The 17,363-nt window shown below is 46.7% G+C and overlaps 1 protein-coding gene across 1 annotated transcript in view; it reads right to left on the bottom strand.

The window, feature by feature from the left end:
- MYO7A (myosin VIIA) overlaps positions 1–17,144 on the bottom strand; it is a 102,887-nt gene extending 85,743 nt beyond the window's left edge. The window contains exon 1 of the mRNA XM_018085609.2: positions 17,063–17,144. The gene's annotated coding sequence lies outside the window, so the exon portion shown is untranslated. The remainder of the gene's footprint in view (positions 1–17,062) is intronic.
- Positions 17,145–17,363: the final 219 nt, after the last annotated feature.

Below are 17,363 nucleotides of genomic sequence, written 5' to 3'. Positions count from 1 at the left end.
GGTTACCCTGGTTTCCAGCACTAAAACTATCTGGTATGCAAGCACCCTGCTTAACATGGCCTGTGGTGATGCTGAATAGATGTTGTGCCAGGTTTGGAAGGGTATTTGTATACCCAGTCCACTCTGGTTTTAAACAGGACTTTGGTGCCCTGAGTCTTTTGGGTTTTTTTTATTTTTACTTTCATGGGGTTTTTATTTTTGCTTTCTGAAAGTCTAGCCTTCAGCCCAAGCCAGCAGGCTTGCTCTTGTTCTATGCTTTTAATTCCCCTCATGAAGTCTTTGCAAGGGAGTTGCACAGTGTTTCTGTACACAACAGAAAGCCAGCTTTCCCCACAGATTGTTCAGCTGGGAACAACCCAAAAGGGAAGAGCAGGGGAAGGAGCAGACTCGCCTCCCTGTTCTTCCCACAGGGATCAGTAAGAAGGATTGGGCTTGTCTGAGCACCAGGGAGATCAGCTGCCTACTAATTCATGGGGGCCCTAGTGGAACAAAACAGCCATCTGGACCCCATGACCCTTGCTGGCAGGTGTGTAGGGCACTGGAATTCCACCTTCATCTCCTGTGTGAAGGTCTACAGATGGCATGGGAAATGAGCTGGGCTAAACAAAATGTACCTAGCATCTCTCCCAAATCACACACATAACACAAGGGCACAAAGACAACCCTCTAGAAAGTATATGTTTTGTAAATTTGGTTCATTTTGCAGTTTTCTGGCCATCACTAGTTGAAAACATTATCTGAACAGAACATCTGAGGGAGGCAGCGGGGTGAGGCTGAAGGGGCTTTAATCTACTTCTGGATGCAGAGTGATGTATGACATGGAACTATACACATCACTTGCTTGCAAGCTGTGGTCACCAGTCAAGCCAAGGAGTGCTTCAGTATGGGGTCTCCATCACAGTGACCTCTACCATGGCTTTCCTGATCTGACTTTGGAGGAGAAAGTCTGAGGAACAAAGCCATTGTCCTGCAATTGCAAAGAAGGGTGTTGCTACTCTAATCTCTTTAACTGGCATTTCTGTGCTCCTTGTTGGCACTTCAGGACGGGAGTCCAACCACATGACTGGCCATACTTCCGGGGGGATCACTCCACAGTGCTAATCCTCCAGAGCACATGCTCATTAAGCATTGGTTAGAATAAATTCAGGTATTTCTTTCTAAATGTAAAATCTATTCCTTTCTCCTGAAGTTCCACATACCATGTGATTTTCCTGAATGTAAATGCAATGAAGAAAATGAATAATTAATTTATGGGGTGCATGCATTCACATTCCATGCCTGTCCCAATCTGCACCCAGCTTGGTGGAGAGCCTGCCTTTTGGAGAACACCCTGTGAACTTAATAGTGTGAAAAAAAACAGGAGAACTTCATTCGCCTTCTGTCTGCGTCACTTGACTGGCAGAAATGTGTCAACCTAGCTGAGCAAAGAGATTTAATACACCAAATCTCTCTGCACACTACTGCTTTCACCTTCTGCCCTCCAGCAAGGGAGCTGAGAAGGATTAAGGATTTTTCAGTGTATTTCACTGGTTGTCTGAGAAATGGTGAATAAAAAGGTCAGACCTGCACCCTCAGAGAAAAGCACCTTTGTCTTTACCAAAAGCAGGATTCAGATCAAGAAGAAAAACAGTGGCTTTTGAATAAGGTTAAACCAACAAAACCCCCAGTCTTTGGGATCTCTAACCATTGACTGTGTATGATAGTGAGCAGAGATGAAGAAGACAATGTCACTACATACCACTCCTCCTAGTCTTTGTCCATCTGTAAGTTGTTATGGTTGGAAAGATATGACAGTCTGTATTTTTGCATTCTTCCTAGAGCCCCAAACGAGAACCAGAGCTTTTAGGTCAGAAGACATTAGTCCGAATATGGCAGCCATCCATCTTCTTCATGACTAACAAGTTATCGTCCCTGCCAGCTTGATCAACAAGCAAGCTCTCGACAGAGACAACCTTCTCTAGGTAATTAGCTCCAAAGCTCAAATCATTCTCAGTATTTAAAACGATGTAAGTATCTTCTCCTCCTCTGTATTTGCCCTCAGTTTCCCAACTGAGGCCAGTTGTACCTTGCCAACCACAACTGACTACACAGATGGACCCACAAGGCAGTGTTTTACGCCACTGCCGCACCTGCACTTCCCTCATGCCACTGTCTCATCCATCACTTGGCTTGGAGTGACAACCAGGGCATGGAGTGGAGGGAAGCCAGGATGATCCATCATGTCTGGAAAACTCTTTACTAGAGGCATGTACCCTCGCTTTAGTAACAGACTGAGCCCTTTCCATGGTATGACCTGTGTCAACTGGTTTGTCAGATATTCAGTGCCTGGTTATCTGCTCCCTGTGAAGGGCCTCACAGTCTACTCCCATCATTTCTCACTTTGCTTTTCAATGAACCAAACACTCAGGCTCTCACAGTAAGAACTTCACACCCCCTGTCATGGTTTCTCGGCCCATCTTGGGTAAATCTCAGATAAGTCTGATCCTCTGCCATTCAGTGCTGCCTGGGATATCCCTATCTCCTTGGGCTGTAGCATCCCATTTTGCTTTCTTTTTGCATAAAAAAGAAAGTTCTCCCCTTTGGTCAGGTTTTCCTTCAAAGCATATGTGAAGATTGGCCGTTCAGGACTTGCTGAGAGGTGGGTAATGGGCTAAACCACCACCTTGGTGGAGGAGAGCCCTGACTTTGAGTCTTGCTTGAAGATGGCTGCTTTAGCTACTGGGATGCTGCTTAAAATGAGGGATGGAGAGGGACTTTTGGCACAGGCATGCAAAGGCAGGACAAGGGGGAATGGCTTTAAACTGAAAGAAGGCAGGTTTAGATTAGATATTAGGAGGAAATACTTCCCTGTGAGGGTGGTGAGGTACTGGATGGGGCTTGGAGTAACCAGGTCTAGTGAAAGGTGTCCTTACCCATAACAGAGGGGTTGGAACTAGATGATCTTGAAGGTCCCTTTCAACCCAAACCATTCCATGACTCTATGATGTCCATCATTTCCCCTATCTGACTGAAATGTTCATGGTAATGGCCATTCACTTAACACCTTCCCTTCCCATGATATCTTCATCCTTGCAAGAAGAAATTATCATTTCCAACTCCTCCAGAAAAGTAAAATCCAGCTTCCTGGTTTTGTTTCCTGTTATCTCTTTTAATGTAGAGAAAAGATGCATTCCCATGAAACGCAACAGTATTGATCTGAATTCAATGGCAACAGGAATTCACCCAGAGTATTTGTTGTTTTTCTTCTACACAAGACAGCACACCCTGAGTTTTTACTAGTGAGCAAACAGTATGATACTCTCCTGGCAGGGATGTGGGGACACAGCAAGAACCACCTGGCCACATGCTGCCTGCCCCCGTGCTGAGAAAGTTCCCTTGTTTATGTCTTAATTGCCGCCTCCGCACAGAAGGATCATCTTGAGGTCATGCTGACAAATGACGTGAGGAATGCGAGGAAGCTCTAACCTCAGCAAGGCAGGTCACAATTGCAGTAAGCTTCAGGAAACCTTGGAATTACCATTTCTCATGTGACCAGTGCATCCATGACACAGCTTGTCTGTGGGCTCTGCATACACTGTGAAGCGATCACCACAGAGCATGTTTTCCTGGAAAAACTCTGACCCAAGCTCACTGAAGGTCATGAAAAACCTTTCCTACAGCCTTTGGATCAGACCTTTTGTGGCCACCAGATTTGCAGAGACTGCTGGTATCAGGAGAACAAGAGGTGTATCCGGTTTTAAAGAATGGCCTCCCCACCAGCAGCAGGTCCGTCTTCCTGGACAACTGAGGGAAAAAGAGAGACTCAAGCATAGCTGAAAGCTGAGATGTAGAGGTATATGTGATAGCAGGGGGATAAAAATCCATTGGGAAGCCCTGGATTCTCAGAAGGGCTCCTTTGGTGTGCAACACTGTGCAACTAAACAACAGCCTGCAAGTTCGCAGATTTTTCTCTAGCTATTCCTGCAACACTCAGCCTTACAGTGATGAAAGGCACAGCATTAGGTACTAATTAGATTAGAGGGTACTCCCGCCAGGCTTTTCCTTCTGGTGGGCGGATGCTGTTCCCTGGGAAGACCTGCTAGTTTGTTACTGTGGGGTTTTTTGGTTTGTTTGTTTGTGTTCGGGTTTTTTTTGTTGCTACAAAAAGGGATGCAGATCTGCAAACTCCAAACCCAGAAAATTCAAGCTGCTTGAAGTACAGAGAACCTTTCCTACACAAAAGAACACAGACAACCTGCTAATTGATTAGCCAAATAACTACAGGGTGAAAAGACTGCAGGCACCACCGTGGCTTTTTGTAGTAAAACAGACCAATGTAAGAGTAGTCTCGATGCATTACATACACAGATACTTTGTACTTCTGTACATTGCGGGGTTTTTTTCCTTGCAGGTAGCTCAGGAAAGAAAGTGCGGTGCTAATGCACACTGCAGTCTGTCATTCTGCAAGTGCAACTGAAACCCAGGGAAATGAGGCTCGTAACTGAAACCACCAACAAATAGGGTGTAATCTACTCAACGTGAGTGACAGAGCAGTGTCAGGGGCTGTGCAGTACATAGAGTTTCCAGCCAAAGACTTCAGTGGCCAAAATCAGAGACTAATTTTCAAAAGACATCAGGCAGAGCTGAAAAATATGAAAAATCTGGTTCCTCCCTGAAAATTGAACACTTAAACCATATGCTGAGCTCTCCTCATTGGTCAGGTTGACTGTGGATCAGCTAAAAATGCAAACACTTTCGACCCAGCTAAAAATCTCAATGACCAGACCCCCAGCAGTATGAAACAATTGAGATAAACTGACTTTGGTAAAAATGTGCTGATTTCCACCAGCTGCACCCCATGAAATGCTGAGGTGGTCTCTCCTGAGACTGGGTGTGAAGGGTTTTAAAAGACAGTGAGGGAAAGGAACGTGATACTCTGTGTCTTCCTCTGCCATGAGCTGCATCAATTAATCACAGCCCCCTATGACAGCTGCCGGCTGTGCCATCCTGTTTGCCTTTGCAAAGCATTGCACTGGTCAGTGAAAGGACAACGAAGACTCAACTCCAGATGCAGGATCTCACAGGTTGTTTAGAATAATAGAATAGTTTGAGTTGGAAGGGCCCTTTTAAAGGTCATCTGGTCCAACTCTCCCTCCCATGTGCAGGGACATCTTCCATTAGATCAGGTTGCTCAAAGCCCCATCCAACCTGACTTCGAATGTTTCCAGGGATGAGGCATCCACAGCTTCTTGGGGCAACCTCTTCCAGTGCCTCACCATTCTCACAGTGAAGAATTTATTCCTATCTAATCTAACCCCACGCTCTTTCAGTTTGAAACCACTCCCTCTTGTCCTATCACTCCATGCACTTGTCAAAAGTCCCTCTCCAGCTCTCTTGCAGTCCCTTTAGGTACTGGAAGGTGCTGTAAGGTGTCCTCAGAACCTTTTCCTCTCCAGGATGAACAATCCCAACTCTCTCAGCCTGTCTTCATAGGAGAGGTGCTCCAGCCCTCTGAGCACTTTCGTTGCTCTCTGTGGTTCATTTATTCCTCTGCTTTGTCAGTACCAGTCTCCTGAAAAAGTAATCCAAACTCTTTTATATTTCAGATTAGGACAAGACAGACAGTTCCCCAGAGGGGCTGACACCACATATGTGTTTAGCTATACTGATGGGAGCATGCAACACTGAGTTCACACCATGTCTTCATAGGTGAAAAACTAATTAACATAAAAGCTAACCCTAAAACACTGCAGACCTCAGGATGTGACTTTAAACAGAGCTCAAGACAGAAGCAAAAGCTTCCACAAAGGCAAGAACCCGTTTAGATGCACTTACTACCTAGGAATGGTGCAAAGCAATGCCTGAACATTTCCTTGCCTCCTCCTGGCCATGTCACAGATCATAGCAGTGTTGGGTTAAGGGTTGGACTCAATGATCGTAGAGGTCTTTTCCAACCTAAATCATTCTGTGATTCTCTAAGATCACCTCCAGGGCTATGGGGACAAACTAATGCTTCCAAGGCTTGATTCATCCATCTGTTGTAGAAGTCAGCATTATTTCTGTCCATAGGTTACAGAAGAAGCCTGAGGTGACTGGTTTCAGTTCCCTGTCCGCTCCTTATTCCCATCCCTGAGCAGCTGTGAATATGTCAAAAGACTGCTCAGCTGACTCTGAGGCTTTGGTCCCCAAACCTCTCTTTGAAGGGTTTTGGTAGGAGTGCCATGGAAAGAGACTGAATGAGCCAAAAAGGTTACACTAAAGCAAGAAACCACAGAAAACTCCCTCCGCTGGAAAGTTAGAGAATCCATGTGTAGCCTCTGTTCACCTGAGAGTGGTCAGGAAATAGGCATCAATTTTTTAAGCCTTCAGCAGGAAGTTCAATAGATTTGCCCTTCATTTGATCTCCCCGAAAAGCCCAATAGGTAGATAAGTTGAACAAAAGACCTGACCTTTTCTCCCTTACTGTGCTTTCAAGTAGTTAAAGCAGAACAATGGATCACGGTGGTATCCGATCCCAACTCTCCGCAGAGCGCTCAACACAGCCTCCCAATGAAGGCAATTTCCTTTTGTGCACCAGCCTCTACCAGTGATTGAGTATTTTTCAACAGCCACAATAATTAATCAAATAAAGTATCCTTTTGCAAGGAAGTCAGGTGTAATTTCATCATAATCCAGATCCAGCAGGCTGAGCTGATCTAGAGAAAATGCTGCACTTACAGGTTGGCCGAACAGTCTTTGCAACTGTTTTCATCTCTTCTTTACCTGTAGATGAACTTCCAAGACTTGCTAGAGTCTACATAGAGGGTCGGCCACATGACACAAATAAATTATGAGTAAAGCCTATGTTTGAAATTGGGGGTGATATGAGAGATGAACATGCTCTCAAGACTCTTCTCCTTGGAGTAGCACAGTGATTGGCTGTACTGGAAGTCCTCTTGCTGGTCCTGAGCAAACTGGGATGTCCACACAGCACTGTGCCAAGATCAGAACTCAGATCCTGCCTACTCATGCTCAGGGAGCCCCAACAAGCCTGGGCTGAACAGACTAGCCACAGTTGGTAGGGTCACCATGGATCTGCTCCTTCATGAGCTGTTTGATCCCTGGCATTTACAGAGCAAGGGATACACACAGACTTCAGCCTGATGTGTTTTACATTGAATGCATGGATCTGGGAGGAGATTCATGTGTGGAACATCCTGTTTTGGGCCAGGTTCAAAAATTCTCTGAGGTATCCACAGGTAGCAACCTTCTGAGCCACACAGGCTCTGCCAGCCCTGCAGTGGAATCACAGACATTAGCCCTTAGCTTAGTTGCAGGTGTAGTCCTTCGGCTGTGTTGCTTAGGCACTTACAAAGACTGTCTGTTATCTGAGATAAACTCCATAAATATCATAGAATCCTAGAATGACTTAAGCTGCAAGGGACCTTAAAGATAATCTTGTTTCAATGCCTCTACCATGGGCACGGAACCTTACCACTAGACCAGGTTGCTCAAAGTCCCATCCAAGAAGGATGGGGCAAGCACAGTTTCTCTGGGTAACCTGTTCCAAAGGTTTGGGAACCAGAAATCTAAGGGAAGATTTCTACATCTATCTATCTATCTATCTGTCTGTCTATCTATCTATCTATCTATCTATCTATCTATCTTTAAATATATTTTTATTTATACACACACTCCCTATATAGAAGGATATATATATCCCCTAGTTATATACTGTGGACAATCCTACATTCCCACCTCCAGTTAGGAATAATTGGACCATGCAGTGAAGGAGCTTGAATTGGATCATCTCCTTGGCTGTCCAAGTTTTCTGTCTCATGACCCTACAAGACCACAGGCCTTACTACAAGACAGAGGGCAGGAGAAGGAGCACTGCTTCTATTGCAGACTGGGATCAGGGTCCCAAAACAAAATTTATGGGGCATCAGGTGATTTGTCTTGTGGCACACTGGAGCTTGTTGTTCAAGTGGTTTTGGAGGGATTTATGTATTTGGGTTCTTTCTTTCTAAGTCCCATGAAGTGCTCCCTTTTAAAACAGTCTGTAGATAACCTTCCACCATCCAGATAACATATAGCAGAGGAAAGATCTGAACTAATCTCAAACCAATAAATTAATTGCTAACATACTGTTGCTTTTTTGCTATAGAAATGTTTGTTAAAGGGAGTCTTTACTCCAGCCACTGTTTTAGCAACCACCCCAGTGAGATATTATGCTGTGTTATTCCTTCATGAATCCCAGCCTATTTATGGAGGAGGGGACAATGCTATCCTCATTTCACACAGAGAGAAACTGAGATGTGAAGGGAGGATGTCACTTTCCCCAAGGTCATGCAGGAGAACCAGGACACCCAAGTCTGTGCCTATGACTCCAGATCAAAATGTCTTTAATAAAAGCAGCTCCTCTGCTCTTCTCTATCCTTAAATTGTCCTAATAAGCAGCTGTCTCACCCTATACTCTTGCTGGTCCCTACTGGTCTGGCCTTGGTTGTGTGGTCTCTCTCCTTTTGGTGCTATTAATGGTGGCTGGAGCAAGACTTCTGCAAGCTATTATAATCCTGTGATGTTTTCTTTTTCTCACCAGGAACCCCTTGGGGGGGATTTTTAGCGAAATCATTCTTCCACCTGCCCTGACACTATCCCCTTATCTCTCATGATCCTGGAGAAATTCAAGGTGGCCCTTCAGAAGGCTGGGGTCAGTCTCCAAATCCAAGGACTGTTAGGATTAAGTGAGCTCAAATCAGAAGATACCAGCCCTGTTTTATCTGATGAGACTTCTGTTGACTCCAGAGGTTGTTTTGCTTGAATGGTAACTGTAAAATTAAGTAGAGACTCTGCTCTGCCCTTCCAGGGTGCCTTTGGTGCAATCACCATTAGATGCCTCAGGGCAGCATCAGGAAGTGCTGGGAGACATCAGCCCTGTAATAGCCCGGATGAGAGGGGGACAGACACTCCCTGACTCATTGGCTGCACATGCAAAATGTTATATTAATTTTTCAGCTGGGGAAGCTGAGTCACAGGGGCTGTTTGCTGCTCCATCTACTACTCTTCTGTTTTTAGTGGCATATGGAGTCACTGCGTGTTATTCAATGCATGGGATGCTCTGTGCTCTAAAGGGCATCATCTGTCTAAACTGGTCATGCCTACAGGTCTTTGCCAAAGCAGAGTTAGACTAAAGGGCACATAAAAGGGTAGATTTACATTAGATATAGGAGGAAACACTTTATTGTGAGGGTGGTAAAACACCCTCTGGGCAACACAGGTTGCCCAGAGAAGCTATGGATATCCCATCCCTGGAAGTGTTCAAGGCCAGGTTGGATGAGGCTTTGAGCAACCTGGCCTGGTGGAGGATGTCTCAGCTCATGGCAGGAGGGTTGGAATGAGATAGTCTCTAAGGTCCCTTCCAGCACAAACCATTCTATGATTCTGTGATATGTTAGGTATTGCACAGACATAAAGTAAAAGTCATTGCATCCCAAAACAGCCTGGATGGACAAAAGAACTGGAATCTCCAGGAGATGAAGAGACTTCACTCCATGCCAAGTTCCCACCTGGCAAATAGCAGAGCTAGAAACAGACAGAATTTCCTCTGCAAGGAGCAGCACTAACAGAAGCCTAATTTACAATGACAAAATTCCAAATAATAAGATTTCTAGATGGTCAGTAAGACACAGCCCCCCTAAGAAGCCTTTCCTGCAGGTGGGATATCCCGAACAGCTTTCTTACCACACCTGGGATCTCTGGTGTCCAACAGGAGATCATTGTGCCTCAGGGCACTAGATTTCTTGCATGCTTACACATGTCTTTTCAGGAAGTGTCTAGGAACTTTGCTACCTTGCTACAGCTCTGTCAAATTCAAAGTGAACTTGGTCATCAAACTACTGTGATTAGGTGACACATCTAAAGAGATGGGCAGAGTGGCCACACAAGCCTTGTTTCCTGTGGAAATCAGACTAGATGAGCAAGCCAGCTTTAATCAGGTCCTTATTGCAGTTTTAACAAGCTTCTCTGTTCCTACCTTCTTTGCGGTACTTTGAGATACCCCCACGAAGAAAGGGGTGACTTGATATTTGTGATTTACTCTTAGCTACACATAAAAAATTGGTGTTTTCTGGAGACCTCCCTTGGCTGAGGTGAACATCACAGCCGCACCTGAAAAGCTTGACTTTTGTTAACAGCCCTTTTTACTTAATATCTTCCCTGACTGCTGAGGTCAGGGTTGGGAGGACAGAACCTGCTTTGCTACTCCAGAGAGTAGTCTGTTCTGAGACAAAAAACAGATATAACAGGGCACTGGGGGATAAACAGAGGGTTATTTCTAAGAGCAATAAGGTTGCCCTAACAGCTTTTACCCTCTGTTACCCATCAACCTAGTCTGTACTGGTATAATTAACCTGAATTAACCGCAGTCCTGATTTACTCCATCACTGCATGCTCTCTTGTCTCCTCTCTGATGTTCTAAGTGCAGCCATGACATTTAGCAATGGAGAAAGCAACATCCCAGTGCCTTTCTGAAGTACCAAAATTGCGCTTTCAGAAACTCTCCTTCCCATAAAGAAAACATGTAGATTTGGTGCTTAGGGATATGGTTTAGCGGTGGGCTTGGCAGTGCTGGGTTAATGGTCGGACTTGATGATCTTAGAGGTCTTTTTCCAGCCTTAAGGATTCTATGATTCTATGATAAGGACCTGCTTCATCACCCACAAGCACTGGTGGCATCACCAGGCAAAGTTTCCCTTGTCTCGTGCTGGAGAAGAGAAATACTTCATGTGGGAGGGATGGTGTCCTTGCGGAATACCTGCTCTGACAGACCTCTCTGGCATGACAGCATATTGGGCTGACCTGCTCAGTAATTGTTTACAAGTCTCTGTGTACTGCTTTACTGAATTACACAAAAGATCTAAGAGTTCCTGCTGCGGCTCCTGATCCCTATGTCTTGGCACCTCAAGTACTCTGAGATAGCTGGTAGCTCTCAGAGCCTGCAGAAATGAAAGGAACCCTAAAGGACTGGTGGAGACTGTTGTCCCTGATTTCTTTTTTGGATCAGGGATGCAGTTGTACCAGCAGCCCGGCCTGGGGGTGTGTTCGGGATGTGTATTGGTAACACCACTGAGAGCTCATGGGGGCTTCCAGTAACTCCACCAATACAATGTCTTCTCATGTCTATGGCAAAGGCTACACCAGGCTCTTGCAGTTCTCCAACATACAAAGAAAAAAAACCCAAAAAACCCATAAATCCAGTTATGCTTCCTTCCTGGACATTACTTCCAAAAAACCAGACTATAGAAGTTTGGGTTCTCCTGGCTTTAATGTTCCATCTGCACTAAAGGCAGCCAAGAAGCTGAGCAGGGAAGCTGAAGAGCAAATAGCAATCACCTTCCCTGCTCTGACAGCCCTGTGCATGCAGATTCTTCATGGGCTTGAGGAAGGTCCTTACACAGAAGTTATGGATGAAATAACTACCCTTTTGTTTCTCCAGACCGAAACTCTCTGTGGATTGTAGGAGAGAGAAAGCCACTGTACGTGTGTGGTTTCTGGAGTTCATCTCAGCCCAGGGTAAATCTGCTGGCCTTGATGGCACTGATCCAGCAAAGCTGAGGGATGAGAGGAAGCAGGACAGAAATAGCTGGAGTAGCACAATGTAATGGCCACCTCCGCTGATGCTGGAAAACACCCAAAGGTTCAGACGTGGGAGGCAGCAGTTTGATGTGCTGTAGATGGGCTTGAAGGGCTCCTTCTAACTCACCACAAGGTGCACATGCTGTATCTCTGCCCCCCCAGCCTCAGGCAGAGAAGGGGACCCTACCTCTGGTGGCAAGTGGTGTTGTGGTTTGTGGATGTTCCCTTCCCTTTCAAACCCACTGTCATTGTGAAGCTCTTAGAACCCACTGAGCTCAGTGGGAGCTTTGCCCAGACTGGGAACTCAGTGCCACCAAGAGGCAAAGCATTTTCTTCTCCTGTTGACATGAGTTCAAACTCCTGTACACCAACAAACTGGGCACATGGAAAAATGACTTGCAAAGCAAGCCTCACACCAACAAGAGCATGGGTCAGCTCTGGAAATCACAGGAATCCATATGCAAACCCCAGCCTTTCTAGCAGAGATCTAGCTGATCGCTATCTTTGTGGTAATTCTCTACTGGCATAAAGGAAATCTGATACAGAACCTTCAAGAAATCTCATTAAGATCCTCTCTGTTTTTGCTGGCACCAAGATATTTTCAGTGAAAAAAGAAGGGAATAAGTTTTGTTTTATTTTCCTCAACCCACATAATACATGGCACTGTTACTAATGTGATGAGCTGACATCTTATCTTCTCCAAGAAAACTAAGAAGTGCAGTGAGGCTATCTCAGAAGAATTGTTTCAAGGAGGACTCAGGGCATGAGTAACTTTTTGGTGAGTTGAGCTCCACACAAAATAGCCCACACTGGATCCAGCCTGTGGGTTCCCCATCCATTGTACTTCTCTGCCAGAGGATGCCTAAGGAGCAATACAAAAGCAGGGTGAAGATGTAGTGGCATTACTCTGTAATATTCCCACAGACACTAATAATTTGCAGCTCAAGAACTCCTAGAGCCAAAAAAGGGTAGTTTTTTTTTCCCTTTAATATATATCTATTTTATAGTTTTTGAGAGGCTTTCTATAAATGAACTTGTGCTTTTTTAACCCATCAATACTTTTAGGATCCACAGGATCCTGCCATAAGGAGTACCACAGATGCCAGGTTGTGTGAACTCTTTTTCTTTCTTTGAGCCTGCTCCCTATAATCTTTATTAGATGCTCCCTACTTTTTGTATTTCCAAGGAAAATTATGGAAAGTCCTCCTTTTGTCTTCACCATGCAAACATGATCTTCCAGGATCTCTAACATGCATTCTTTCCATCTCTCTTAAGATGAAGTCTTTGTCTTCCTCTTGTGGAAAGTGTTCCAAACCTCTAACCATCTCTCCTTTCTCAGAATTCTACCCAGCGGAACTTTTTTTAATTAGATTTACTAGATTTATCTTGATTGAAATAAGTCAGCAGAAAAATGGAATTTGCTCTCTGGACAATTACAGATATGAGCAGGAACACAGAAGGGCTTGGTCCCTATAGATGGGTCCTGGTCCCAATCTAGCACATCCCAGGTCACCTCAGAACATCCTCAGAGCACCTTTTTCCTGTATCTCAGTGTGTTGGGCAGGTGAGTCCTGCTCAGCCTTTCCAAAGCCCTCTTAGGTGGAAGGTGTTTCACAGCTGCAACCTGCAAGCCCAATGAGACTAAATCATACAGATGGTAAGGCACTGGAACAGGTTGCCCGGAGAAGCTGTGGATGCCCCATCTCTGGAAATGTTCAAAGCCACCCAGGATGGAGCTTTAAGCAACCTGGTCCAGCGGAAGGTATCCCTGCCCATGGCAAGGTGGGTGGGAATGAGTTGATCTTTAAGGTCACTTCCAACCCAAAACATTCTATGATTCTATAATATTCCTAAAGTCTTTACATTACATGAAGACATCTAGGCACTGTAGATACCTGCCATTTTCTATTTATCCTCCCTTGCCAACCTTCATGTTGTCCCCATCCTCTCTCCAGCTCCGCTATGATCCCAGATTTATCTTCCCATTTCCAAAGTCAGGAACAGCTGCAGAGGGTGGCTTTGTCTGCTGGGGTGAAGCCCCCCTACGACCCCCATCCCCCCGGCACAACTCTCACTGTACAAGCCAGTGTCAGATAGGAAAAGAGGTCAAAACCAGGATTCACAGTCTCAATTCTCCCAACACTCAGCATAACCTTGGGCATGTCCTCTTGCAAGTCTTCCTTCCTCCACACATCATAAACGTGCTGACTGTGCAGCAACAACTGCAATGAAATCTCTACCCCACCCCAGGCACCTGTCAGTCTACAATATAAGTGAACTCCTTTCATGCATGTGAAACTGCTTTCAGGTCACCTGCGCCCCAGGCAAGCACTGGGTTATTACAACAGGTTAAATGCAGGAAAAGGGATGGCAGCAGCTGAACCAACATGTCATGAAAGGCACTTTCTGGGACTGAGGTCCAAGAAGAGATCAGTGATTTTCTGTGACTTCTCTGAGGCTGACCATGGGACCAAGCATGCAGTTTTCAAATCCCAGCTGGGCTGAGGTTGAAGTTGCTCCATAGCTGCTCAGGCTGGGCAGGTCTGGGGAGAACTCACCCAATGGTGCCCAGAAATGAAGGGGTTCACAGGGATTTTTTGCTTTGGATTTTGAGCTTTTATATTTTTATTTGGTACTCAGTCTACTTCAAATGCCTGTTTTTCACTGGATTTCTATATTTTGCACTCCCCTTGTGAAGTAGGCACAGCTGCACTCTGCTCTCTCCTAGTTTCCTGACTGCAAGAACTTTATACTGGATATTAGGAACAATTCTTCACAGAAAGGCTGGTCAAGCACTTGAGGTATTTAAAAAGACATGTAGATGTGGCACTTGGGGACATGGTTTAGCGGTGGGCTTGGCAGTGCTGGGTTAACAGTTGGACTTCATGATCTCAGAGGGCTTTTCCAGCTGTAATGATTCTGTGATTCTATGACTCAGAGCAGGGGCTCTGTGCACAGCTCCAGGTGCAGTGGGGTTTGGTGGGGTCTACCTGGGGTTGGATGGACAGCATAAACGTGGACACTGACAGAGCAGTTCTGCCCTGATAAGCTTTCTGGCTCTACCTAGCACTTTTCTGGGGAGCCAGAAAGTCACAAACACATCAGCTCATCCCATATCAGGTTCTCCTTGCATGTTGCCTGGCAGAGAGGAGGGTTTCACAGTGCAAAGCTCCCTTACACACTGTCTCCACATCCTGCCAGACTCCTGGTACAGTGACACTTGTCCTAGTCTGCTTTGGGAGTCACAAAAATCTAGCTCTGCCCCAAGAGAACAATAAAAGCCCCTGTTCCTCCTGTCACCCTCAAAAGGGACTGGCAGAGCTGATGTGGCACTGAGTGGAGGCAGCAACTGCTACCTGACAGCACTGTCTTGGTGCGGACAATCAAAAATGTGCCCAGGACTGAGTGCCTGAAGCTGCCTCTCCTGTCAGCCTCTTTCCACCAGGCTTGGAAGCTGTTCTCTGCAGCTCCAGGATAGGCTTTGAAAAAAACTATGAGCTGACAATGCCTTCATTAATCACAGCGTAATCCTTTCCATGGCAACCCAAGGATTGCGAAGTCACAAGTTAGCAAGCGTAAGACAGAAATACTGTACAGCAGCCCTTGGTCCATGAAAACTTAATAGTGAGCAAGATGAATTGGCTGCTCTGAGAAGGGGAAACGAGTTAGAAATAATATTGCTTTATGAAAGAGATTCATCCCTGGGCAGGATTCAGATCTCACAGATGTTGGTATCAGTGGGGAGATACTGTAACTTCATGAAGTTACTCCAGTCCCACCCCAAAAAGCCCAAGAGAAGACTTTGGTCCTACATCTTAGTTTTACAGAAGCTCAAAGCTTGTTGCCACCAGGTCATCACAAAAACTTAAATGTTAAACACAATTTAGACACGTATTTGGAAACTGTCAGGGCTCAGAGATTGCAAAACCACAGGTCAAAACCATTTTGGCAATCAACAAACAGAAAGGAAGTGCTGTCCTGGTTTTTGTTCTGTTTGCCCTTTGGTTGCCTCTGGGACAGTTTAGGCATAGGGTAGGGGGGAGACTTCACAGGGTCTCACAGGGATGCAGGTTTTGACTGAAGCATTGGCAAAGAGTCCAAAGCTGCAAAACCATCCCACACCTTCACACTACCAGTGCTGGGACCTTGTGGTCCCTCATCTCATGGGAAGAGAGATAGGACCCACAGAATCCTATAGTGGAGGAGGTGTGAGTAGTCAGCTTGGAACACAAGCTGTGTCCTTGACATCTTGATGTAATGCACAGGTTAACCCCATAGGGTTGGTTGTTGGACATCCTTTTGCCCAGACTATGGAGAGAAGCACTCTCACACCAAATGCCTGGGGCTGTAAGAAGATCCTCTAGCTCCTGCCAGTTCCTTTTACAGGGGGAACTTAGCATCCCGGGGGGCAAACAGACCATCTTAGACTCACTGGCCTGTTGCATTTCAAACTCCCCCTCCATGTTGCCTACAGGACAGGTCCTCCACCATACACCCCAGTCTTCCCAGAGATGCTAAGAGATGCCAGTTCCGCTTTCCTTAGGATAATGCAATTGTAACTATCCTAGGAAAGTCTGTACCTTTCTTTGGTACAGAGCTCAGCTGGTCCAGCACAACCCATGTACAAAACACCAAAAGCAGGCAGCAAAATGCAAATTGGTTTGTGGGAATTGCCTATCCCATGTCAGATTTCAGTCCCTGTCCAAGGATGGTCCTAATAATTTAAACAGCCTGGGAAAGTCCTGGGATCTGCTTACCAGCACCAGTGTGACCTAGGGGACAGCCCACCAAAACCAGCCTGGACACATGCTGGGCTACACTGCAGCCAGGGAAAACTCCTGCCTGAGAAAGGCTGTTATTCATTTAAATGATGTGTTTGGCGCTGGGTGAGAGCAGGGAGAAGGTGAGGTGGATTGGGAGGACACCTGGGGTCCTGTGCCATCGCCAGTGCAGCAACAGCCTCTCCCCATCCTCAAGCACTTCCAGAGGTATCCCTGAATATGGAAGGGCTGTGGAGCAAAGTGTGTGTGTGTGTGGGGGGGGGTGGGTGTGAGGGTGGGGGGGCTGCACAGCGCAGTACAGGAGGACAATGCCCTCCGCCCTTCACTCCAGCTCACTGCTCGGTGATCCCAGCCAAATTAAGCAGCAGCTAGAAATTACCGAGCCGGTAATCCGTGCTGCAGGAGCCGAGCTGGCTCGGGGCTGCTGGTCAATGCTGGCAAGTCTCTGGTCGCGTCGTCTCCCCCCTCCCATCGAGCCCAGCCTCTTCCCCAGGTTTGATCCGACTCGCTGCTCGCAGCCCCCACGGGGGCACTCCCCGTCCATCCCACCCATCGCGCCTCACCGCTCCCCACCGCATCGCACCGCACCCCATCACACCTCCGCTGCACCCATTGCACCCCACCCAGAGCATTCCAAGCCCCCAGCCTGGCTCCCCCGGGTGCCGCCTGCCGCCTTTTCGCCTTACCTTAGCGGGGCATGGCCAGGGACGGCGTGGGGGACGGAGCGCTGGTGCCCGACGCGGAGCCGCGCTACCTCCGGCACCGAGCGAGGGCAGCGCCTGCCCTGGCTGAGCCTCTTAGCGGGGGAGGAGCCGGGATACAGCCAGCCCCCGGTGTGGGTGTGGGTGTGCGAGTGTGTGTGAGTGTGTGTGTGGTACCTCCAGCCCGGTGACACCGCAAGTGCCGCGCTCCCCCAACGTCCCCACGCCCCAAAGATGCGTCCTCCTGCACCCCTGGGGTCTGCCCCAGACCATGACATTGTAGAAT

The sequence above is a fragment of the Manacus vitellinus genome, unplaced genomic scaffold (genome assembly GCF_001715985.3).
Source record: "Manacus vitellinus isolate BGI_N305 unplaced genomic scaffold, ASM171598v3 scaffold_83_pilon, whole genome shotgun sequence".
Lineage (NCBI taxonomy): Eukaryota > Metazoa > Chordata > Aves > Passeriformes > Pipridae > Manacus > Manacus vitellinus.
This window is presented reverse-complemented; position numbering and strand designations above follow the sequence as displayed.